The sequence below is a fragment of the Macaca nemestrina genome, chromosome 12 (genome assembly GCF_043159975.1).
Source record: "Macaca nemestrina isolate mMacNem1 chromosome 12, mMacNem.hap1, whole genome shotgun sequence".
NCBI lineage: Eukaryota > Metazoa > Chordata > Mammalia > Primates > Cercopithecidae > Macaca > Macaca nemestrina.
Window position 1 is genome coordinate 109,150,510 of NC_092136.1, and position 27,809 is coordinate 109,178,318.

A 27,809-nucleotide genomic window follows, 5' to 3' on the forward strand; every position below is an offset into this window, starting at 1 on the left:
GTCTTGCTGGATGAGGAAGGATAGCCTGGTAAAGAAGGAAGAAAAGGGCCTTCTGGGCAGTGGGGCTGTGTCCTACGGTCAGGTCAAAGATGCTTTTTCAAAACTTTTTTTCCTCCATCTTCAGAATGACAGGAGGAAGCCTGGTATTGCCTGGGATAATGTTTCTTGCATGTTCACTGAACTCATCTGACAACTTAGAATCTTTTTTGCTCTGGGTGGTTATTTAATTCTCTAGAAAATACCTGCAGCCCACTGCTCAATTGATTTCAGGGAAGACCGAGATGTGTGTGCTATACAGATAAAACCTTCTCTATGAATTCTTCTTTTCTCTTAAAGAACTCATAACAAGCTTTATAATGAAATTGTTCTGGTTAAAAAGAATCCCAACTAGCTGATAAAAGCTTGAATAGTCTTTGGGATTTCCCTCTAAGATTTCTATTCGACCGAGAGAACTGAGGTCGGAAGATGACAGTTTACAATGGTGGTTGAAAGGAAATTGTTAAAGACACGTTCTAGCAAAATGGAGTCAAACTCACTAGCCTGGTGCTGTTCTTTGAAGGGAAGACCCAGCTTTGATCCTTTCAGACTGCAGGACTGCACCAACAGAGATTCACAACATCCAGTGTCTTATCATTTATCTTGCTCCCAAAGTAGACCATTCTTCCTTCTGCTCAGCCACAGCTTGTATTTTCACTTTTGGCTTTCTCTGCATGCCGGAGAGAGTAAGAGGTATTACTCACACCACAAACAACAGATGCTTTTTCTGACCACTGGAAAAATTGCCAGAGGTAAAAGAAGCCTTTTCCAATATCACACTAAGGGATCTGTGTGCTTTTTTCTTCCTTTTCGTGAAACAGAAAAAAGAGAAAAAGAGGCCTGAGGGTTAAATACTGCCAACTCTCAGCAAGCCCAGGATCTCAGCCATGAGAGAGCTGTATTTCTTCTAAACTTGAAACTTGTGTTTTCACGAGGATTAGTATTAAACACTAAGTGACAAGAGGGGGCAGTTGGGTGACAAGTACCCAATCGAGGCTTGCTCTGAAAGTTCAGAGGTTCTGATTTTCAGACAGAGATGACTACTTCCTCAGATATCTGATGCATGTTTAGGCATGAGGCAATGGTCCAGATCAGAGAAACCTTTTTAATGAGCTGGGAGTAGCTATGCCCTGGTTGTGGTTTGAACAAGAGAATTAAATGAACAGATGAGGGAGCTTTAAAAAGAGTAGATAGAGAAGATTGGACCTATGAGCTTGATCTTATTTTTACCAAACTCATGCAACTTGAAGTTATTAAAGGGTTTATGGTGGGAATGGTAAAGTAGGGACATTAGCAGGGAGCATACCCATTGGTATCAAACAGATCTAGATTTCAGATCTGTGTCTCCCATTTATGACCTGTGTGGCTTTTAGACAAGTTACTTAAATTCTCTGATTGTTCATTTTCTCTTATATAAAACGGAGATCATTAATTTCAAGATGACTATTAAAGACTAATGAACTAATATGAAGATAAAAGTAAGGAATGTATAAAAGTGTCTAGTATGGTGCCTGACATTCAACAAAGAACACCTGAAATAATAGAAAAGATGAGCCACAAGGCAAGACGTGTGGGTAAGACAAGACCTGAAGCACAGGCGAGTGTCTTCACTTATGCCTAGGATCATGGAAAACCTTTGTAGGACCATACAGTTGAGCTCCCTCACTTCAAGGTCAATAACAATAAAATAAAAATAACAACAATAATGAATTTGGGTCATAGTAGGATCCTGAGGCTATTAAATGGTAGAACCAGTGACCCAGCAACGCAAATGCTGTCCTACATCCATTTCTCTTTTGCCCTGTTTAGGTCCTGAGCTTGAAACCTAATAAGTACTGCGCTTCTTTCAGAACTTGGGGTCTGAAATCTTATTAGAAATATGTAGGAAGTAGAGAAGTAGAACTAGCTAGTTTGTTTGTAGAACAGTCCCCGGACTCAACTCATCTACCCTGCAGAGAGCAGGCAGAGCCAGCTGTCTGGGTAGTGTATTCACCCACCAATGTGCGTGCCAGAGAAGAGAGGTCACAGATCACAGTGATTCCCGCCCATTAGGAAGCCATGACCCAGTATACCTCCCGTAGCAACTTCATCACTGGGAAACAGGGTAAGGGGAGAGGACTGAGAGTTTCTCCTCCCTACAGTAAGAATGGTAGCTAGCGTTTACTGAATACCCACAGGTAGGCCTGTCTGGCTTCAAATCTCACGCTCTTAACTTCTCTGCTAGGAGGCACCAAAAAGGAAGGTAGCACAACTTCTCAGATCTAGAAGACAAGAACATATGGCCAGGCACGGTGGCTCACACCTGTAATCCCAGCACTTTGGGTGGCTGAGGCAGGTGGATCACTTGAGGTCAGGGGTTCAACACCAGCCTGCCCAACATGGTGAAACTCTGTCTCTACTAAAAACACAAAAACTAGCTGGGCATGGTGGTGCATGCCTGTAATCACAGCTACTTGGGAGGCTGAGGCAGGAGAATCGCTTGAACCTGGGAGGCGGAGGTTGCAGTGAACCGAGATCTCGCCACTATACTCCAGCCTGGGGGATAAGAATAAAACTCTGTCTCAAAAAAAAAAAAAAAAAAAAAAAAAAGAACCTGAATCCTTCCTTTTGAAAATTATCCTAGATATAGCATATACCAATGCCTTCTTTTCTCCTTATCATTTAAATTTACAGAGTGTCCTTAATCATACCACACTTAACCTTGAGTGTTCTTGTTCCTGCTCAAGCTTTTAAACTTTGTATAGCTTGGTAGATAAGTTGCTTTATTTTCATCTTGGAAATCCACACTGAGAAATTTGCATCAGTTATCCTTTTCTTTATTAAAAATTGGCTCATATTGCAAGGTAAGCATTGTGTTCTCAGTGTACAGAATCAATTTCATTTACATGTTAATAGATTTAGGTCTGGGTGATGTGATAAGATCTCTTTTAAGCAAACACAGGCACCCTGTTAGAATGCACCAGCGTGTCTAGTAAAACAGAATAAATCTAGCTATTTCATTAGATGCTTCTAATTTTATAATCATGATTCTAGAAAACTTTGCCATCCATGTCTTGTCTGAGGAGATATAGGACAAAAAAGCTAGCTGGATCACAGTGAATATATCTCTTGAACTGGGGCCTCTGATTCTCTTCTGTGTACCTTCGGAAGAAGCCTGATGACTTGATGGAAGAGTTTTATAAACAGGAAAGCCTTACCCTAATATTACTATTATTTCATTGATAGTTCAGTTCTATTCAGGGTATAGAATAGAACTGTTTTTTTGTTTTTATTTGCCTGGCATATTCTGGATATTTTGGAGAGTTAAAAATAATCACAGGACTTGGTTCTTTCTCTTAAAGAGGTCCTAATTTACTGGGGATATCAGGGATTCATGAAAAAATAAGCTAGAAAATTTAAGTGGTAATTAAATGTAGAAAATTTTTAAAAATGTGTTTTGGAGAATAAACATATCAGGGGTGCAGTTTTCAACCACAGTATCTTTATGCACTTGTGTCACAATAAATTGTGAGATTTGTTGTGAGTAATTTTTTAGCAATAACTGAAGACCTACAATTTGTGAAGTGTTTATTTTTCCTATGAATTACAATGAAGTCAGTATAATTCCTAAAAGTATTACTTGTTTGCATGCTGAAATGCCTTCTTGAAGGAGAGAAAATCAGATAGGTTGGATCTCGCAAGCAGTAATTAGAGTGGCTTCCTGTTTAGGAGCTTGGGCCCTGAAGTCAGATATCCTGAGCTTAAATTTCAGTTCCCTCACTTTAGCCTAACATTTTCCGAGACTCCCAGGTTTGCTATGAAGACTCAAGGAGATAAACCTGTGTAGCCATGAATACCTTTCTACATAGCAACCATCAGATGTCAGCCAGTGTTATGACTAATTACATACAACACTGTGTACATGGCTATTGTTTCAAGAGGCCAGGAAAGGGAGCAAGCAATGTTATCTAGAGTTAAGAAGGAAGGCCTGAGAACAGGATCAGTGCAGAGAATGGTGCAAGTTTAGGAGTTCAGTTCCACTTTTGGCTGTGTATGCTCAGCTGCTTATTGTGCTAGCCCCCACACTGTGCCTGACTTCCTATTTTTCCCCACTATTGACAAGCCCACTTAGATTTTCTATTGGTTGTCCTTGGGGTTTGGCTTGATCCACATGTGATCAGATTGTTTGGCTTTGGGAAGGTGTGTAATGGCTTCTCTTTTTCTCTCCACTTTGAAGGAGAAAAACTTGACTCTCAATTCATGCTACTGATGCAGGACAGGTAAACCCTAAATTGGGGGCTTAACCCAAGAGGGTTCTTGGCTTCATCCAGGAAAGAATTCAAAGGTAAGCTGGTGGTGTTAAACAGTAATCTGCTGAACAGTACTGCTTCTTGCAGAGCAGGACCAACTCATAGGCATATGTGCCCAGAGTAGGCAGCTCTTGGCAACTTTATTTATACTCAGGAACCCACTTTCAATTACATGTAAATTAAGGGGTGGGTCAATGGAAATTGAGGGGTGGGCTATTTAGAACTTTCTAGGAAAGGAAGAGTAACTTCCTGGTTGTTGACATGGAAAGGGGAGGTAACTTCTGGGTCATTGCCATGTCATTTGTAAAGTGTCATGGCGCTGGTGGGAGTATATTATGCTAATGAGCAATGAGGGCAGCTAGGGATCACTTTCATTGCCATCTGTTGGTTCTTGCTGGTTTCTTTGCTTCATCTTGTCTGGACCAGATCCTGTTTTAGTCAGCAGGGTTGTGACCAGGAAACAAGTCCTGCCAGTCTCCTTCCTCACTACTATCTATCGTTTCTGTTCCTACCTCAATGCAGGTTGGTCCCACCAAGTCAGGACCCAAACCCAAATGGGAACCTTTGTGTCATCCTCCAAACCTTTATTTGTTTTTATTTGTTCTTGGTCAACCCAATTCCCTTTTTTTTTTTTTTTTTTTATTATACTTTAAGTTCTAGGGTACATGTGCATAACGTGCAGGTTTGTTACATATGCATACTTGTGCCATCTTGCTGTGCTGCACCCATCAACTCATCAGCACCCATCAACTCGTCATTTACATCAGGTATAACTCCCAATGCAATCCCTCCCCCTCCCCCGTCCCTGTGATAGGCCCCGGTGTGTGATGTTCCCCTTCCCGAGTCCAAGTGATCTCATTGTTCAGTTCCCACCTATGAGTGAGAACATGAGATGTTTGGTTTTCTGTTCTTGCGATAGTTTGCTGAGAATGATGGTTTCCAGCTGCATCCATGTCCCTACAAAGGACACAAACTCAGCCTTTTTTATGGCTGCATAGTATTCCATGGTGTATATGTGCCACATTTTCTTAATCCAGTCTGTCACTGATGGACATTTGGTTGATTCCAAGTCTTTGCTATTGTGATATTTTCAACAGCAACTCTTTCAAACCATCACCTCCCTTAAGCCCAGGACTTATTTATTTTTTTTTAAATAAAATAATTTTAATTTAAATATTTAAAAAATACATAAAAGTAGAAAGTAATAATGAACCTCCATAAACTTATATTTATATTCAATCGTTTTGAAGATTTTATCATCTTTGCTCTATTTTTTTTCTTGAATGAATTATTTTAGAGCAAATCCCAGATAGCACATTTCATACCTATATACTTAAAAAAGCATCTCTAAAAATTACAGACACTTTCTTACATAACCACAATGCTGTTGTTACACTTAACAAAATAAAAAATAGTCTTTTGTATTACTACCTACCCAGTCAATTATCAAAATTATTTTTATAGTTTGTTTTAAGACCCACACAAGTCTCACAAATTATGTTAAGTTGTAAATGAAATTTCCTTTAAACTAGATTAGTCTCCCTCCCTCCTTTTTAATCAAGCCATTGACTTATTGAAGAGAAGACAACCATTCTTAGGAATGTTCCACATTATGAATTTATCTGTAAATACATATGGATTTAACTTTGATGTTGAGTTTGCATATAAGAAAAAGAAATGGTTTTTCGTTTATTTAAGTGTATTTTCTTCATCTTCAGTAGTGTTTTAAAATTTCCTTATGTAAGTTTTGCACATTTCTTGCTAAGAGTATGCTTAGGTCGTTTATATTTTTAGACTGGAGACTTCTCTCCCTTTGTTTCTCATAATATTTTCATATTTACTTATACGAAGGCTCTTGATTTCCATATGTTAATTTTGTATCCTGTTAATTTACCACATTTGCTGTTTTTTTATAGTAGTTTTTATTGATTTTCTTGAGCTTTACTGATATACAAACATATTACTTAAAATTAGATCTGATTTTACCTCCCAATTGCTTTATCTTATCTAATTCCATTGGCTGATTTTTTCAGTATCATGTTAAATAGTAGCGGTAACAGTAGGTAACTTTGCATTGTTTCTTACAGCAGTGGAAATGCCTTGGTGTTTCTCTATTACGTAAAATGAATAATTAATTGATTTTTATTTTAGTGATGAGTGTGGACTTATTTATGATCAAAAATACATGTTGAACTTTTTAAAATGCTTTTTTGCCATTTTTGGAGATGGTCATATGAACTTTACCTTTTGATTGACTACTATGATGAATTATTTTAATGGATTTCCTCATACTGAATCATTTTGCATTTCAAGAATAAACTTTATTTGATCATGATATAATTTCTTTCAATATGACATTCTATCTTTAATATTTTACTTATAACTTTTATATCTTTTTATGTGAGAATGATATATAGCTTTTTAAAATATCTTTATGTAGATTTTGTGTCTTTTATATTTTATATAAAAATTTGAATGGTTTTCCTTTCTTTTCTATGATATAGAACAATTTAAGTATCAGTTGGGACATCTGATTTTTAACCATTTGGTAGTATTCAACCATAAAACCATCTGGGTCTGGGGCTGTTGTGAAGAATACATTTTTGAAAACTCTCTTAGCTTCTTGTGTGATAATTAACTTCTTTGAACTTTGTTTCAACTTTTTATTTTGACCAAAGTTATCCATTTCATCAAGGTTTTTAAATACAGTCATGCAATTACATACATCCCCATATGAATTACAGGGATGCATTTTAAGAAATATGTTGTTAGGCTATTTCATTATTGTGCAACATCATACAATGTAATTATACAAACCTAGATGTATAGCCTATCGCACACTAGGCTATATGATACAGCCTGTTGCTTCTAGGCTACAGACTTGTATAGCATGTTACTCTACTGAATATTATAGGCAACCATAACACAATGGTAAGTATTTATATATGTAAACATGGAAAAGATACAATAACATTGGATATTATATTCTTATAGGACCACTGTCATATTTGTGAAACATGTAGCATATGACTGTATTTGCATAGAATTGTGCCAATTTAATTACATAGATTAAAAAATATTAATCTTGATGGTTATTTTTTTCTTTGTCATATTCATTTTGTATGTTTTTACTTTCTACCTATTTACTAAAGAAATAAGTTAACTAGAGGTTTGTTCATTTTACTAATATTTTTCAAAGGACGAGATTGTTTCTCTCCCTTCCTTCCTTCCCTCTTCCTCCCTCCCTCCCTCCCTCCCTCCCTCCCTCCCTCCCTCCCTCCCTCCCTCCCTCCCTCCCTCCCTTCCTTCCTTCCTTCCTTCCTTCCTTCCTTCCTTCCTTCCTTCCTTCCTTCCTTCCTTCCTTCCCTTTAAGTTCTGGGGTACATGTGCAGAATGTGCAGGTTTGTTACGTAGGTATACACGTGCCCTGGTGGTTTGCTGCTCCCATAAACCCGTCATCTACATTAGGTATTTGTCCTAATGCTACCCCTCCCCTAGCCCTCCGACAGACCCTGATGTGTGATGTTCCCCTCCCTGTGTCCATGTGTTCTCATTGTTCAACTTCCACTTATGAGTGAGAACATGAAGCCTTTGGTTTTCTGTTCTTTCTTTCTCTCTCCTTTTCTTTCTTTATCTCTGTCTTTCTCTCCCTTCCCACGTTCCTTCCCTCCCTCCCTCCCTTCCTGCCTCCCTCCCTCCCTTCCTGCCTCCCTCCCTCCCTCCCTCCCCCATTTTCTGTCCCTTTCTTCAGTCTTTCTATCCTTCTTAGTGCTATGTTTTCTTTTTTTTTTTTTTTTTTTTACTATTTTCTCATTAATTTTCGCTTTTATCTTTAGTAATTCTACTTTACTTCAATATTCTTTGTAATTTTCACCACTTTTGGAGTGGGATGTTTAAGCCCTTTTTCACTTTTTTTGATATAAAAAATGAAATTTATAAATTTTTATTTAAGCATTTACTTTAGCTGTATCCCCTAGATACAATATATTGCATTTTATTTTTTATTGCTTTCAGAAATTCTGCAATTACTTTTCATATTTACTCCTTGACACAAGATTTGAGTGTTTTTTTTTTTTTTAATATTTCCAGGTAGAAGGACTTTTAAAAGATTTTATTAGTAATTTCTAGTTTTATTGCTCTGTAGTCAGAATATACTATTTTTATTTTTTATTTATTGCTTTCTGGTCAGAATATACCATTTGTATTTTTTATTTTTTGGAATTCATTGTTTCTTTTAACTTCTCTGTTGCCTAATGTATTGTTAATTTTATAAATGTTCCATGTGTACTCTTAAAGAAAGTACCCTCTCTATTATTGGAAAACAGGGTTTCCAAACATATCAATAAGATCTACATTATTATAGGTAAATCTCATTAGAATATTGTTTAGATATTGTTTATTATTACTAATCACTTTATCTACTTGACGTATCTGGTTTTGAAAGAAGCCAATATGAGAATAATTTTCTTTTATTAGGTGAGTTAAGTTCACTTGCATTTATTGACATGATGGATGTATTTGATATTGTTTTATGTTGGATTTACTTTAAACTCATGTTTTTTATTAACCTTTTTTGTTTTATTTGAAAGTTTATTTTTTGTTAAAACAGACACATTTTTACTTTTGCATAATACTATTACCGACCTCTTATTTAGATATAACCTAATGATGTGCTGCTGTGACCAACACTGAGGTTAAGATCTATTGCTTCTTTTCTCCACTGGCTCTCCCTTATAATCCAATTTTATATTGTAGTATTATCTTAATGTTACTTTTTATAGTCTTAACCATACTAACCATTTACTGTTTGATTTGTCAGCTTTAGGACAGACACACACACACACACACACACACACACACACACACACACACACATCAGTTAATACCTATATAATAATCAGAAGACTTACATTCCATTTACCCTTAATTTTCTCAGTTTTATCATTTTTATTTTTTCACAATCTTAGAGCATATACCATTTCATACTATTGTAATTCACATGCCTCTATCCTTTACTCTTATTTCTATAGATAATTATATTTAATGCTTACTCAAACATTATGTTAAATTTTTTTCAATTATTTTGTGGCTATCCGAAGCTTATTCTTAGCAAATTCCTCAAAATAGGTTCATGCAAACAGTATTTCCTAAGCTCTACTATGTTTATGACCTCTATATTGAAGGAATTTGGGATGGATGTTCAACCTTAGTTTGCATTTTCATTCTTTGACTATTTTAAACGTGCCACATTTTTTCCTAGCATGAAATATTGCTGTTAAGATGTTTAATCTAATTTGATGATCTTTCCCTATAAATGACTTAGACTTTCCCTCCCAATATACTAAAAAGATGGGTTTTTTATATTTAAAGGCCAATACTTTCACTAGCAAATGACTTTGTGCTGACAGTTCTGGGTCAATTTACCATGGCGACAGTGTGCTTGTTCAACATATAGATACGAGTTTTCTTTTACTCTAGGGAAAGTTTTTTGAAGTATGGTTTCAAACATTTATCTTTTACACATTGCTTTTTGTTTTTCTTTTTTCTTCTTGGTGGGGAGGACAGGTTGGTGTCTGCTGGGTCTTCCTTGCTTGTACTCTATGTCACTTTTTCTTGAGCCATTTAAAAAATCTTTGATATTTTGTGACTTATTGTTATTAATTTCTTTATTTTCTTTTGTTCTCTATTTCTCTTAACATACTTTCTTCAATATTTATTCACTCTTGTATTCCTTTAATTTAATCTTAGGTTCTGATTTTTATTTTTCTAATTCTTTTCTGAAATGTCAATTCCTGCTTGATGTATTCCTCTTGTCTAGTCATGTGATACCTGAGCTTTTCCAATTTTTTTATTTGTGCTGTTGTTTCCAAGCTTCAATACTTCTCGAAATTGTGGTTACCTCATTTTGAAACATTTGGATAAAGCTGTCTGCTTCGTGGTCACATTTTAAGATGTATTTCATTATATGTCAAAGTGTTATAAGGCTCCTTTTCAACTTCTTTTTTCCACGCAATTATTCAGTATGGGGTTATTATTGTGTTGTTGTTATTATACTTGTTTAAATAACTTTAGTGTTCTTAGAGTATTATATTAGAAGGAAATACATATGGAAGAAATGAGCTATGGTAATTTTTTTTGGGGGGCTTACAGTTTAAGCATTCCTTCCTATGTGGTTACTATGAAAAACACAAAATATGTCCTCTCTCTGAGCTGAGTTTGTTTGAGAAAAATGTTCTATCTCCAGCCTTTGTGCTCTGTTCACCTTGCATTCTCTGGAGGTGTGCTCACGTTTCGAAGCTGCACTTGGCTATTACAGTGCTTTCTGGGTTTGGGTCCTTTGGGCCTCCCATATAAACCTTCTCTCTCTCTCTTTTTTTTTTTTTTTCCCTAGATTTCTTTTTTTTTTTTTTTTAAATTTATTTATTATTATTATACTTTAAGTTGTAGGGTACATGTGCACAACGTGCAGGTTTGTTACATATGTATACTTGTGCCATGTTGCTGTGCTGCACCCATCAACTCGTCATTTACATCAGGTATAACTCCCAATGCAATCCCTCCCCCCTCCCCCCTCCCCATGATAGGCCCCGGTGTGTGATGTTCCCCTTCCTGAGTCCGAGTGATCTCATTGTTCAGTTCCCACCTATGAGTGAGAACATTACTGGGTATATACCCAAAGGATTATAACCTTCTCTCTCTCTTATTCTCAGTCTTTCTGCCATCCTCAATTTGGTTCCTGTTCCCAGTGGCTTTTCCTTGGGGTAGAATCAGTTTATCTGGAAATATTTGCTGAATCATTCTGAGGTGAGAGAACCACACACATGTTGTTTTTCCTGTGTCTGGGGGCAAATTTTATGCTCATTTGCAACCGTAGAGCCTGTAGGGATATTCTTTTTGTCACGTTCTTAGATCTGTGTGCTAAGGTTTCTCTCAGTGTAGGGTGCTCTCATTTGCAGGTCAATTTTGGGGGCAATTTTTAAATTTCCACAATTTGGAGGGTCAGTTGGTAATCTCCTTTTATTCCCTGCCTTCCTGGCCACACAGCTGAAAATCCCAAGCAGGCTGTTGTTGGTAGTTCGGTAGCACTCACCCAGCTCCTGGGCTTGTGAGGATTTTCTGTCATGAGGTTTTCTTGATAATACCCTCTATATATTTTCTCCCTTTGCTATCAAGGTGGATCTATTTAGTTTGTTGGTGGTGTTTTTGGGACACTGAAAAACTACACTATCACCATGATCATGTTGTTCTCCTTTGCCTTCTATTAAATGAACTTGCTTCCTACTTTAACAAGAAATTGAAATCATTATATATTTCGTCTCTAAACTTCCTTCCTAATTCCCCATATAAAAATATATAAAAATGTACCTATATCCAGATCTATCTATCTATCTTTTTTTTTTTTTTTAATTGAGACAGAGTCTCGCTCTGTCGCCCAGGCTGCAGTGTAGCGGTACGATCTCGGCTCACAGCAAGCTCTGCCTTGTGGGTTCATGCCATTCTCCTGCCTCAGCCTCCCGAGTAGCTGGGACTACAGGCGTGCACCACCATGCCTGGCTAATTTTTTTTTTTTTTGTATTTTTACTAGAGATGGGTTTCACTGTGTTAGCCAGGATGGTCTCGATCTCCTGACCTCGTGATCTACCCTCCTCAGCCTCCCAAAGTGCTGGGATTACAGGCGTGAGCCACTGCACCCAGCCCAGATCTATCTTTATTATCTTTTCAGACTCAAGAAAATGTTCTAAGTATAACATGTGGGCAGGCCTGACAATGCTATCTGTAGCTTTGATTCTCTCTCTTCTCGCTATTTCTGGGAACTTACTCTGTTGGAAATCCCCTCTTCTCTCCTTCATATTCAGTCTCTCTTTTTCCTAAATTGTACTCCTTAGCCCATAAACATGATCATCTTAAAAAAACCTTTCTCTGACACTGTATCCCTTCAAGATACCATCTAATATCTCTTCTTACCCAAACACTGATGAGTCAGTCTTTATTTCTCACCTCCCAATTACTGTAACCCACTGCAAACTGCCTTCCATTCTCTCCATTAAAAAAAAAATCAAACTTGTTATAGGCATCAAGAAATTACTACTTGCAGATTCAGTGGACACCTCCAGATTTATCATATTTGACCTCACTGTTATAGAGTGTTATATATTGCCCTCCTGTACTCTCCTGTGTCGCCTGTAAATTCTCTCTGACCATTCCTTCTCATTTCTCTGGTTCCTTGTCTTCTACTCATACCTTAATATTCCTGCTTTTTAGGGCTTCTTTCCTAGGTTGCTTGTTTTGTAATTCTACATTTTCTTCTCATTTACTCTCAAGACTTTAATGACTACTTATAGGGTGGTAACTTCCAAAGTTTTATCTCCTGGACCTCTCTCCTCTAAGCTTCAAATTTATTTATCTATGGGCTAGGTACTCGCAAACAAATGTTCCAAAGGCATCTCAAGCTCATTATGCCTCCAAATGAACTCATCTTTCTTCTCTAGGATACCCTGTCTTAGTGGTAGCAAGTCACACAAGTTAGAAAACCAAGAATTGTTACTGATTCTACTTGTCTTTCAGTTATTTCAATTTATTTATTTATTTGGAGACAGAGTCTCACTCTTTGCCCAGGCTGGAGTACAGTGGCACAATCTTAGCTCACTACAACCTCTGCTTCCCAGGTTCAAGTGATTCTTGTGGCTCAGCTATCTGAGTAGTTGGAATTACAGGTGTGTGCCACCACACTGGGCTAATTTTTGTATTTTTAGTAGAGACAGGGTTTCACCATGTTGGCCAGGCTGGTCTTGAACTCCTGCCCTTAAGTGATCTGCCTGCCTTGGCCTCCCCAAGTGCTGGAATTACAGGTGTGAACCGCACCTGGCTCATTTCCATTTATTCATACGCTAAATCCTGTTAAATTTTTCTCCAAAATGTTCTTTAAATTGGTCCTTTAAAAAAATTCCTTGTGTTACTCTATCATATCCCTTGTCTGTTTGATACTAACAGGTCTTCCTGCTTCCAATGTTCTTTCCTCAATTATTAGAGCGATCTACTTGATCGTGTCACTGCCCTACTTTAAACTCTTCCACGGGCCTGTATAGCTTTCACAGTGAAGACCAAGTTCTGTGACCTGATGTAAAGGCCCCAGATGGTCTGGCCTATGGATTTCTTTTTTTTCTTTTTTTTTTTTTATTATTATTATACTTTATGTTCTAGGGTACATGTGCACAATGTGCAGGTTTGTTACATATGTATGTATACATGTGCCATGTTGGTGTGTTGTACCCATTAACTCGTCATTTACATTAGGTATATCTCCTAATGCTATCCCTGCCCCCTCCCCCCACCCCAAAACAGGCCCCAGTGTGTGATGTTCCCCTTACTGTGTCCAAGTGATCTCATTGTTCAATTCCCACCTATGAGTGAGAACATGCGGTGTTTGGTTTTCTGTTCTTGTGGTAGTTTGCTGAGAATGATGGTTTCCAGCTGCATCCATGTCCCTACAAAGGACACAAACTCATCCATTTTTATGGCTGCATAGTATTCCATGGTGTATATGTGCCACATTTTCTTAATCCAGTCTGTCACTGATGGACATTTGGGTTGGTTCCAAGTCTTTGCTATTGTGAATAGTGCTGCAATAAACATACGTGTGCATGTGTCTTTATAGCAGCATGATTTATAATCCTCAACAGTTTCTCCTTTTAATGCTCCTAGAGGGTAGCACCGTGTTTCACCAGTATTGAATAGCTTTAGCTCTCTGAATGTACCATGTTGCTTTGCTTTTCTATGCTTTTGATTTTGCTGTTCCTTTCACCCCCTCTCCTTTACTTGTGTAACCTCTATTTATTCTTTAAGGTCAAATTCAGATAGTAACTTCCTCATGAAGACTCCTCTGACATCTGGCCATCTCTGTCCCCAAACCTAAGCTGTATTATCTCTGCTCAGTGTTACTTAGTACCTGTAGCTCACTGATGTCATTTCACTTCACATACTTTGTTACAATAGCCTCCCTGTATGCTTTTTTACCTCCTTCCCCACATCCTTTCTTGGGTCCCCGGAATTTACCATAATATATAATATTTAGAAGTCACTTAATATGCTATTGAAAAGGCCACTCATTTGGATTTTAGCACTATGGGTACTAGTACGAATATGGTTGTTACTTTTTTGTGTTTTTGTATTATTTACCACATTAGCCAAATTTTTTGAACACAATTGGTGCTTAATAATTACTCTGTAATAGATAAAGTTGCTGGATGTCTCTGCTTTTAAGAAGTCCAGTGTTTAGTGAAATAGGTTACATGGAAAAGCTTCCAGGCTGGAAGTGTGAAGAAATCTGGCTTAGGGAAAAAGGTCCATGAATGATGTTACGTAGAGACCTGTAGCGCTCACTAGCTACCACCTTGTAGGGTAATCTTCTCGAATCTACGAGATGAGATGAGCACCTGTATAAGTGCTATGATCCCTCAAAGCTATAAAATTTGATCCTAAGTAATAGTCCAGCTTGTTATTTTCATGAAGCTATTTCAAAGAAGATGGGATAGATGGGGGTTAGCCTGGTGCGGTAGAATGACAGCTTAATGAAAACCTGAGACAAAAATCATTAGCACTTGGTGAGGCACGGTGGCTCACACCTGTAATCTCAGCACTTTGGGAGGCCCAGGCAGGTGAATCACATAAGGTTGGGAGTTGGAGACCAGCCTGACCAACATGATGAAAACCCTTCACCAAAAATACAAAAATTACCCAGGTGTCGTGGTGCACGCCTGTAATCCCAGCTACTTGAGAGGCTGAGGCATGAGAATCACTTGAACCCGGGAGGCAGGGGTTGCAGTGAGCTGAGATGGCACCACTGCACTCCAGCGTGGGTGACAGAGTGAAACTGTCTTTAAAAAAAAAAAAAAAAAAAAAAAAAAAAGCACCAAATATCTTCCCTGTAGACACAGATTCATGAATTCTCACCAGATGCTGTGACCTTCGTCTCATGCCAGCTCTCCTCCACTTTTGAGCCCCCACTCATTCTGTTCCTCCCACCCACAATGTTCTTCCTTCCCCCTCTGCCTACCCATCCTACCCCCTCCCTCCAAGGCCCAGAGCACCTCCTACTTCCCTATCCATATTTTTCCTTTTTTTGTACTTCTGTTCACTAGAATTGTCATCATTACTACACTCCTGTGTTTTATTGTTCTCATATTTAATGTGGCTTAAATTTTTTTTTATGAGGAGATATTTTAAGCTCCTAGAAGGCCAAAGTATAAGATTTAAAAAATCTTAACATCCCAGTCAGGGACTACCACTGTGTTGGCCTCATGGTGGGCCCTTACTAAGTACTTGCAGGTTGATTGATCTATGGTGCCAGTGTTAGAAAGGGTGAACATTGATCTGGAGCGGTTGGTGTTGGGGGGAAATCTCCAGCAGAGTTTCCTCTTGGAGAAACTTCAAGTTTTAGACCAAACATAAGGTCTTTGCTGTGAATCTGAAATCTGCTACAGATGCTCTTTGTATAGTTTTTATTTTTAGGTTGCTAGCACTGATGGATGATGATCATGTGCTCAGGGGGGTTGGAAAAGATCAATTTGGGACCTGTGATCCTCCCTTCTTGAAACCACACAGGGCTTATCTTTGATTATTGGCTATAGCACCTCTTACAAAGCCTTCCACTGTCGGTAAAGCTGCCTCAGCCTCAATTGGACAGATTTCTTTGCTCAAAACTAGCTGCCCCAATACTAACAGCTTCCAGCTGAGCTGGTCTGACTGCTGCTGCTGTTTCTCAGCAGTCCACAGCTTTACCACACCACTTGAAGTTTTGCACCAGTTCATCCTTAAAGCGTTTGCCTGCTCTCCCTTGCGGTCACGGGCAAGCTTGTCTGCATGACATACTCTACATCTACTGGCACCAAAAGCAACCCTTCTGGAGGCCTGCCAGGGAGCCAGCATAAAAAGTTAATGGGCTACAGCGCAGTCTGGTTGGTGCTGAGCATGGCAGATGTGTTGGATCAAGGACCTCTCTGCTGCAGGAGAGGGCAGGCACTATCCTGTGGATTTTGACTGCGGGCTCATTCCACTGTCAGGAAAGCCTTGACTTCTCTCATGGGAGTCTGAGTGTGTCTCTGTTCCAAACTTATTTAAGCAGTTACTCCTAGATGCAATGCCATGTTTTCCCAAAGACTCTTTGGCAGAAGATTCTTACCTGTATCTTTCATGAACTCCTTATAGACCGTGGCTCTTACTCCTTTTAGGTGTAGTATTCAATTTTGTTAATTTGAATTTAACAAGCATTTGTTAAGAGCCTGGATTGCTGAGATTACAACTATGAAGAAGACAGACATATGAATGTTCTCTGAGATTATTGTGACAATTTTTTTTCATGTTTTCTGAAACTTTTAAGGTTTAATTTTTATATTTAAATCATTGATTCATTGGAACTTATTTTGGTGTAAGGAATGACATGGGAATATAATTGTAAATATCTTTAGATAGTGACCCATTTGTTCATTTGTTGAATAAGCCATTTCTGCTCTTCTCCCATGTATAATGCTCCCTTTATAATGGTAGAGTTCTTCTCCTTTGTTAGGAGTCAATTTGTTCTAAGTAAAATATTTTTACAGTTACTTCAATGGTAAAAAAACATGCAATTTCCTGTGTCTCAAAAACATCTTATGCTAATACAATCTCAAATTTATACAGCAACTTTAATAATTAATATTTGGTAATCATAACATGACAAAAATAGGTGTCATTAGTGAATTTCTCTAAAATATGGCTATGTATCTCAGTCATCTCTTTCATAACAATTACATTTTGTGCTCTTCAGAAAATACAATCAAAGCATTCATATGATTGTCAATGTTTATGAAATGAAATTCTAAGGCAAAAAATTAATGAAATTAATGTAAATTAAAGAGCTTATCACTACTATGTACTAGAGTATTTTCAGAGGAAAACTTAACAGAGCAAGCACCAACCACACAACTCCAAAGAGGTCTGTGTGTCGGTTATAACTTCATAGCACTCTACTCAGAGAGAATCCTGATTGACCTTCTTACATACAGGTAAAGTCTTATAAGCTAAAGCAGGGGTATTACATGAAATTCTTCATGTAAGTTGAACTTTTGCCATTTGAATGGCTATATCATAAGATATGGCTTTACTAAATCCAGTATGTATATGTGTCTACCTTCAGACCTACCATCCTGTTTTATTATCTGTCTCTTTATGCATCAACACTATACTTCTCTAATTATTGTAATTTAATGTGCTTTAATATCAGGCAAAGCTAACCCTCACCATTTATTTCTCATTTTCCATGATTTTCTGTTTTATTCCTACATGTTTATTTTTCATTTGAATTTTAGGGATAATCTTGTGTAGTTGTTAAAAATATCTACTGAAATTTTATTGGAATTTAATGAGATCTATAATTTCTTTATGGTGAATTGATTTCATTTTGATATTCAGTCTTCCAGGATAAGAACAAACTATGCTCTTACATTTTTTCACATCTTCTTTTTTGTACCTTTACAGAATTTAACAATTTAACATAGTATAATCTTGAACATTTCTTATTTAATTTCTACATTTTAGTACTTTTAGCTGCTATTTAAACAGGGTCTTTGCTAACTGATTTATTTTGTATGCAAGATCATTCATTTTTTATTTTTATTTATTTATTTTTTTGGAGACAGAGTCTCACTCTGTCCTCCAGGCTAGAGTGCAGTGGTGTGATCTCAGCTCACTACAACATCCGCCTCTCAAGTACAAGCGATTCTTCTGCCTCAGCCTCCCAAGTAGCTGGCACTACAGGTGTCTGCCACCACACCTGGCTAATTTTTGTATTTTTAGTAGAGACAAGGTTTCACCATGTTGGTCAGGCTGGTCTCGAACTACTGACCTTGTGATCTGCCTGCCTCGTCCTCCCAAAGCGCTGGGATTATAGGCGTGAGCCTCTGCACCTGGCCCATTAATTTTTGTATATTAATTTTGCACCAAGTGAGCTGAATTATGCTATTGTTTTAGAGTTTTTAAAGTTTTCCAGTTATATAATCATATAATTTAAAAATTTATCACATGTAGGGATTAACCCAGCAAGGAACTATCTATGTATTAAGAGGTTTTCCTTTTTATTGATAATGAACTTGAGATTGGATCAAATGCCTTCTTAGTCTCCACCAGAGATGATAAAAAGATTTTTTCTCTTTTATTTATTACTATGGTGAGTTATAACAAGAGAACTCCACTTATAGATGTGGCTATTCATTCTTTGAATGTGCTGTGTATTCTGTTTACTGATGCTTTATTTAGGATTATTGCATTAAAATGTCATGAGTAACATTGGCTCATGGATGTTTTTGTGTGCTATCTTTTGGGATCAATATTATAATTATACAATATTACATCCTAAACATAATGTGAAATAGTTTAAAGAGTATAATAATTATATATTATATATGTAAAAGATTGATACAATCACTTCTAAAACATAAATACCTAATGGCTCTCTAATTAAATGCTCCCTGTTCATTTTTTTGTGTTTATTTTCTAATCAACTTAAATTTAGCTTCAAGTAGGTTTTTATTTTAAGAAAAAATGGCATTTTTAGTTGGTTTTTGCACATTTGTATTTTTATTTTCTACTGCTACTGTATTTACATGAAAGTGTTGTGGCAGAAACTGCTGACTGCTCACCCAAGTCCATTTTTAATTCTCTTTGGGTACACAGTTCACTATATTTCCCAGTCTGCTTTGAGGTTAGGTGTAGCTATGTGGTGAAATTCTAGATAAAGAAATATAAATGGAACTGATGTGTAGCCATTTTAGGCTTAACTTTGAAAACTTTCCATGCACTTACTGTGAACCAGGCACTGTTTTAGGAAATTGGGACAAGGCAGTCAACAAAGACCAACTCCCTGCTCTCTCTTCTCTGTCTCTCTCTCTTTTTATTTATTTTATTATACTTTAAGTTCTGGGTTACATGTGCAGAACGTGCAGGTTTGTTACATAGGTATACATGTGCCATGGTGGTTTGCTGCACCCATGAACCTGTCATCTACATTAGGTATTTCTCCTTATGCTATCCCTCCGCTAGCACCCAACACCCCGACAGGGCCCGGTGTGTGATGTTCCCCTCCCTATGTACATGTGTTCTCATTGTTCAGTTCCCACTTATGAGTGAGAACATGTGATGTTTGGTTTTCTGTTCTTGTGTTAGTTTGCTGAGAATGATGGTTTCCAGCTTCATCCATGTCCCTGCAAAGGACGTGAACTCATCCTTTTTTATGGTTGCATAGTATTCCATGGTATATATGTGCCACATTTTCTTTATCCAGTCTATCACTGATGGGCATTTGGGATGGTTCCAAGTCTTTACTATTGTGAATAGTGCCACAATGAGTGTATGTGTGCATGTGTCTTTATAGTAGAATGATTTATAATCCTCTGGGTATATACCCAGTAATGCGACTGCTGGGTCAAATGGTGTTTCTGGTTCTAGATCCTTGAGGAATCGCCACACTGTCTTCCACAATGGTTGAACTAATTTACACTCCCACCAACAGTGTAAAAGTGTTCTTATTTCTCCACATGCTCTCCAGCATCTATTGTTTCCTGACTTTTTAATGATTGCCATTTTAACTGGTGTGAGAATGTAAGGCCTGCTTTGAGACTGAAGAAAGATGATATGAAGAGAAGGAAAATTTGGGCAGAAAAAATAGTATGATAGAAACACAGGAGTATAAACTGTAGGTTATTTAGAAGACAGCAGATAGGTTGGTGAGAACAGAATGTAAATGGTGATGAGGTAGGGATGGTGAGAAATGAGGGTGGTGAGATGAGCAAGGACCAGATTGTGCAAAGCCATACTAAAGGGTTTTATGTAACCAGTGAAGTAATATGTTGAGGTGTGTGGTGTCAATCAAGTCACTCCGAAAGTGATCCAGAGAATTACTCCAGCATTAGATCCAGATAATCTAGTCAAGCACTAGACTGGTGCTGGACAAGAAACTGGATGGCCACTAAGATAACAAGTTCAAGTGTCCAGGTAAGAGATGTTGAGAGTGGAGGTGGAGGTAGTTTGAGAGGGAAGAATAATGAGGTGAAAGAAAAGTGGGGCTGAGGGTCCAGGTCCTTAGTGTGGGTGGAGAGTGGTCATTCACTTGGACTGGTGTTTGGGACAGAGAGCAGGTGCATTCTAGTCTACAGGATTGAAAACATTTAAATTTTGTCTGTATCTATCAGTTAGAAGGCTGCTTATCTAAAATTTAGGGAAAAATGTTTAAAGACATCTCTAGTTTATGCTTGTGTTTTTTCTTCATAAATGGTCAATTTGGACAATTTTTTGGTGTTTTTCTATTGCCCTATATTATAGGCTCAAGTTGTTTATGTATTTATTCAAGTTGTTTTTGTACCGTACTTTAATGAGGTTTCTTGCTTCTGTTCACAAATGTTTCAAATATTTACCTGCAAGCAGAATTGAATAAGCATGATTTCCAAGTGGATAGTTTATTCACAGCTTTCTTTAGAATTCTGAAGAGGTGTCAGAGTTGTCAGTGTAAAGTGTTCCCTCATTTCTCTTATGGTCTTTTCATGCTTTTTAATAAATGCTGTTATAATTCTTACAGGAAATGAATAGTTATGAATCATAAGTCTAATAACTCAGCAAAATTGTTATTGCTATTTCAAAAACATGCCTGTTGAAAGTAAATTAGGACATTTGTCCAAATGATATTTTGGTGTTTATACATTTTTGGTGAAGCAGGTGTTTAAGGTACAAGAAAAGTTGTGAAGTTTCCTTGGAATTGACTCATAGATTAATAATTTGAGATTTTTTTTCTTTATGCTTACTAGATTCAAAAACATACATACAAGAAAAGTGAATAAGTCATTTGTCATGTATTTTCTATTTTGGCTTTTCTTTTTCTATCTTTACAAATTCACATTCACTCAGAATTAATTTTAAAATGTAATTATTAAAAGCAATTTACAAAGTTAAAACTATACCAATATAAAAAATTTCAAAATCTGGATACTTTGATATACTAAGGTTTCTATTGTCTGTTTTTAATGTTATGTCTGACATTTAAAAATATGTAGAATGCTGTTTTCCATTAGTCTAAAATACATAAATATCTGTTCTACCTATTTTAGAACTACATGAATTTATCAAAAATTTATAATTTCATTTATAATTTTGCACTTTTTTGATTCTTCACAGGCATTGAGTTTAGAGATTTACTGAATTATGTACTAGGTCAGCACTTTGTGCTTTTTTTTTTTTTTTGCCAAATGTAGCAATTTTTTTTAAATCTTCTTTAAACTAAATGTTTACTTTTCATAGTATAGTTCCCTAATTCCTAGGTAAGCCTTTAAGTGTGCTAGGCAAAATAAATCTTCAATTTCACTAAAACAAAATTCTGATTTTGGTTGGTGACATTCTTTCCCTGCCAGGTTTTTCATATTTAGGTCTATGAATTTTTTTCCATAACACCATCTGTCTACTCTTTGGTCTTCTTTGAAACTGCCAGCATTCTTAGGCTAATGTGCGGGGAAGCAAAGCATATTCCAGAAAAAGAATGTGTGCTCTAAGATGTTGAAGCCTAACTATGGCTAAGTGTGTCAAAAGCTGATCCTATGCTAGAAGTAGGATTCAAGCAGACTCCTGTTTCTTCATTTTCAATTTCATTCCTCCAATTCTATTTTTTTTCTGCTTGCATTACTTTAAAAAACTTTCTTATTTTGAGATAATAATACTTACATGCCGTTGTAAGAAATAATACAGACAGATTGAGTATATTTAATCCACATTCTCCCAATTCTAACATCTTGCATAATTATAGTACAATATCACAACCAGAATATTGACATTAATACAACCCACCAATTTTATTCATATCTCTTCAGTTGTATATGTATTCATCTGTGTGTGTCTGTGGGTATGTTTTTAGTTCTATACAATTTTATCACAAGTGTAGATTTCTATATTTGCCGCCATAGTCAAGATATAGAACATTTCCATCACTACAAAGATCCTTTGTGTTGCCCTCTTATAAGGACACCTCTCTCTCTCCTACCCTACACCCTGTTACTAACACCTAGCAATTACAAATCTGTTATCATTTCAAAAATTTTGCCATTTCAAAAATGTCGTCAGTGGAATCATACAGTAAGTAATTTACTTTTTCCACTTAGCCAAATTTCCTAAATATTCATCCAGGTAGTTGCATGTATCAATAGTTCGTTCCTTTTTATTACTAAGTAGTATTTCAAAGTATGGATATACCACAGGTCGTTTAACCATTTGCCCATTGAAAAACATAAAGGTTGTTTTCAGTTTGGGGCTATTAAAATAAAGCTGCTATGAACTTTTGTACACAGGTTTTTATATCAACATAAATTTCTCTGTCATAAATGCCCAAGAGTGCAATTGCTAGGTTGTATGGTAATTTCGCTGTTTTATAAGAAACTGTCAAACTTTTTGCCAGAGTGGCTGTATTATTTTTCATTGCTACCAGCAATGTATGAATAATCGAGTTTTTCTATATTTTATCAGCATTTGCATTGTTACTATTTTTATTTTAGTCATTTTGACAGGTGTGATTGGTGAGTTGTGTTTCTTATTTTTCTTTGTCAATCTTTTTAAAAATAGCTTTTTAATTTTTTTCGGTTTTATTGAGATAATTAACAAATAAAAAACATATATATTTAAGATGTAGAATGTGATATTTTGACATACACATACATGTGAAATGATTAACAACTAAGCTAATTAACATTTCCGTCACCTCACATAGTTACCTCTTGGTTGTTGTCATTATGATAATACTTAAGATCTATTCTCTTAGCAACTTTCAAATAACAAATACATTATTATAAACTGTGGTCACCATGCTTTTTATTAGGTCTCCAAAACTTATAATTTAAACTTGTACTCTTTGACCTCCCCATTTCCTCTAACTCTGGACCACTAGTAACCACCCTTTTACTTTCTGTTTCTAGGAGTTCAGTTTTTTTAGATCCCACAGGTAAGAGGGATCATGTAGAATTTGTCTTTCTATGTCAGGCCTGTTTCATTTAGCATAATGCCTTCCAGATGCATCCATGTTGTCAAAAATGACAGGCTTTTCTTCTTAAAGACTAAATAATATTCTTCTCCCCCTCCTCTGGCCCCATGTGTGTGTGCACGTGTGTGCGCACGCATGCAACATCTTTATTAATTCAGCTGTCGATGGACACTTAGATTGTTTGTGCATCTTGGCTATCAGGGTTAATGCTACAATGAACATGAAATGCACGTATCTCTTTGAAATAGTGATTTTCTCTCCTTTGGATATATATCCAGGAGTGGGATCGCTGGCTCATATATTAATTCTATTTTTGTGAAACCTCCATACTGTTTTCCATAATGGCTGTACTAATTTATAGTTGCTATCAATAGTGTATAAGGTTTCCCTTTTCTCCACAACCTCACCATTATTTGTCTTTTTTTATTTTTGATAGTAGCCACCCTAATGGGTGTGAGGTGATATCTCATTGTGGTTTTCTTTTTCATTTCTTTGGCATTAGTAATGTTGAGCCTTTTTTCATATACCCATTGGTCATTGTATGTCTTCTTTGGAAAAATGTCTATCCAGGTCCTTTCTCAAGTTTTTGACAGGTTGTTTGTTTTTGTGCTAAGGAGTTGTCTGAGTTTTTAATTTATTTTTGATATAACCACTTATTTCATATATGGTTTGCATACATTTTTGCCTATTCTGTAGGTTGCCTTTTCATGTTGTTAATTGTGTCCTTTGCTATGCAGAAAACTTTCACTTTAATAAAATCCCACTTGCCCATTTTTGGCTTTTGTTCCCTGTGCTGTTGAGGTCATATCCAAAATGAAAAAATTATTTCCAAGACCAATGTCATGGACCTTTCCCTTTGTCATGTTTTCTTTTGGGAGTTTTATGGCTTCAGATTTTATGTTCAGGTATTTATTTTGAGATGATTTTTATGTAGAGTGTAAATTAAGGATCCAATTTTATTTGTTTTACATGTGGGTATTCAGTTTTCTCAACACCATTTATTGAAGACACTATTTTTTCCCCTATTGTGTATTCTTGATGCCTTGGTTGAAGATGTGTGGTCTTATTTCTGGGTATTCTATTCTGTTCCAGTAGTCTATGTTTCTGTTTTAATGTCAGTACCATACTATTTTGATTACTATTAGCTTTTTAATATAATTTGAAATCAGGAACTGTGATACCTCTAGCTTTATTCTTCTTGCTCAAGATTACTTTACCTATTTGAGGTCTTTTGTGGATCCACACAAATTTTAGTGTTTTTTCTTTTTTTAAATTATACTTTAAGTTCTAGGGTACATGTGCACAACATGCAGGTTTGTTACATATGTATACACATGCCATGTTGTTGTGCTGCACCCATTAACTTGTCATTTACATTAGGTATATCTCCTAATGCTACCCCGCCCACCTCACAACAGGCCCTGGTGTGTGATGTTCCCCTTCCTGTGTCCAAGTGTTCTCATTGTTCAATTCCCACCTATGAGTGAGAATATGTGGTGTTTGGTTTTCTGTCCTTGTGATAGTTTGCTGAGAATCGATGGTTTCCAGCTTCCTCCACGTCCCTATAAAGGACATGAACTCATCCTTTTTTAAGGCTGCATAGTATTCCATGGTGTATATGTGCCACATTTTCTTAATCCAGTCTATCATTGATGGACATTTGGGTTGGTTCCAAGTCTTTGCTGTTGTGAATAGTGCTGCAATAAACATATGTGTGCATGTGTCTTTATAGCAGCATGATTTATAGTCCTTTGGGTATATACCCAGTAATGGGATGTCTGGGTCAAATGGTATATCTAGTTCTAGATCCTTGAGGAATCGCCACACTGTCTTCCACAATGGTTGCACTAGTGCCCTTGGAATTTTGAAAGAGACTGAATTGAGTCGTAGATAGCTGTGGGATGCTTAGGGCATTTTAATAGTATTAATTCTTCTAATTCATGAACATCAGATGTCTTTCCATTTACTTGTGTCTTCAGTTTGTCTCATCAATGTTTTATAGTTTTCAGGGTATAGATCTTACACATTGGTTAAATTTATCATAAATATTTTAAAAATGTGACTGTGAATGGGATTGTTTTCTTAATTTCTTTTTCAGAGAGTTCATTGTTAGTATATAGAAACACTACTGATTTTTGTATGTTGATTTTGTATTCTGAAAATTTACTTCATTCATTTCTTAGTTCTAATAACTTTTTTGTGGAGTCTTTAGATCATGTTATCTGCCAGTGGAGACAATTTCACTTCTTTTCAGATTTGAATGACTTTCATTTCTTTTTCTTGCCTAGTTACTTTGGCTAGGAATTTTAGTACTGTGTTGAACAGATGTGACAAAAGTGGGCATTCTTGTTTTTTTCCTGATCTTAGAGGGAAAGTTTTCAGCTTTTTACTGTTGAACATGATGTTAGCTGTGGGCTTGTTATAGATAAACTTTAAAGAGAAATTAAGAAATACCTTCAGACAAACAAAAATGAGAACATAAAATTTATGGGATACAGCAAAAGTAGTTCTAAGAGGGAAGTTTACAGCAATAAGTACCTATATAAAGATAAGAGAAAGATTTGAAGTAAGCAATCTAAATTTACACCTTAATAAACTGGAAAACAAACCCAAGATAATTTCAAAACTAGTTGAAGAAAAAAGTAGCAAAATCAGAACAGAAATAAATTAAATAGAGATGAGAAAAGCAATGGAAAAAAAAAATCAACCAAATTTAAGAGTCTGTTTTTTGAAAAGGTAAATAAAATTGACAATCTCTTAGTTAGAGTAACTAAAAAAAGAGAAAAAAAATAAAATTAGAAATAAAAGAGGACACATTACAACTGATATTACAGATATATAAAACATTATAAGAGACTGCCATGAACAATTAAATGCCAACAAGTTGGATAACCTGGAAGAAATGGACAAATTCCTAGAAACATACAATCTATCAAAACTGAATCATTAATAAATAGAACATGAACAGACCAATAATGAGTAAGGAGATTGAATCAATATTTAAAAATCTCCCATCAAAGAAGAGTCCAGGATCAGATGGCTTCATGACAGAATTCTATCAGACGTTAAAAATGAACTAATGACAGTCCTTCTCAAACTCTTCCAACAGATTGAAGAGAAGGTACCACTTTCAAACTCATCTTATGAGTCTAGAGTTACCTTAATTCTAATGCCATATAGGGACACAACAAGAAAAAAAAAATTACAGTCCACTATCCCTGATAAACACAAACATAAAAATCCTCAACAAAATACTGGCAAACTGAATTCAACCACGCATTGAAAGCATTATATGCCATGATCAAATGAGATTTATTTCTGGGAAGCAACGATGGCTCAACCTACACAAATCAGTGAATCTGATACACTGCATTAGTAGAATGAAGATAAAAATAACATGACCATCTCAATAGATAAAGGAAAAGCATTTGATAAAATTCAATGTCTTTTCATAATAAAAACTCTCAACAAATAAGGCACAGAGGAATTAATTTTCTGATCATTGACGTTATCTACTTTTTTCCTGTTTTGGATTTCATTAGTTTCTGCTCATTATCCTTATTATGTTCTTCCTTTTGTCTTGTCTGTGCTTACATTGCTCTTCTTTTTCCAGTTTCTTAAGACAGAAACTTTGTTATTGATTTGAGACCTTTCTTTTTTTCTAATGGAAACATTTACTGCTATAAATTTTCTTGTCAGCACTGCTTTAACTGGAAATACATATTCTGATACATGTTTTAAAATTTTTATTCAACTGTATGTATTTAAAAAAATTTCCCTGAGATTTCCTATTTAGCCCATGGATTATTTAGAAATGTGTTGTTTAATTTCCAGTTATTTGGAGTTTTTCTAATGTATTTTTACCATTCATTTCTAGCTTGATTCCATTACAGTCAAAGAACATACCTTATATAAATTCAAGATTTTAAAATTTGTTGATGTTTGTTTTATGGTTGAGAACTTGAGCTACCCTGGTGAATGTTCTGGACTACTTGAAAACAAAAATATTCTGATAATTTTGTCTGAAGTGTTTTCTATATGCCAATTAGATATTATTGGTTAGTTGTGTTGTGCAGTTCTATATTCTTGCTGATTTTCTATCTGGTGGTTCTATCATTTCCTGAGAGTAAGATAGAAAATTCTCAGCTATAATTTTGGATTTGTCTATTTCTCCTTTTAACTGTATTAGTTTTTGCTTCATGTATTTTGAGGCTCTGTTGTTTGGTACATGCACACTAGGATTATTATGTTTACCTGGTGGATTGATCCTTTTATTATTATGTAATATAATGTTCCTCTTTGTGTCTTATAGTTTTCTTTTGTTTGAAGTCTACCTCTTGATATTAATATAGTGACTTTTGCTTTTTGGATTACTGTTTGTTTGCATGATATATCTGTTTTCAATTGTTGACTTACAACTCACCTATGTCTTTGTATTTGAA

At 36.1% G+C, this 27,809-nt stretch overlaps 1 long non-coding RNA gene across 1 annotated transcript in view; it reads right to left on the bottom strand.

Moving 5' to 3' along the window:
• Nucleotides 1-614: 614 nt before the first annotated feature.
• The window catches only part of LOC139357585 (uncharacterized), a 59,054-nt gene continuing 31,859 nt past the window's right edge, over nt 615-27,809 (bottom strand). Inside the window, exon 3 of the long non-coding RNA XR_011611048.1 lies at nt 615-706. This is a non-coding gene — a long non-coding RNA (uncharacterized lncRNA). The remainder of the gene's footprint in view (nt 707-27,809) is intronic.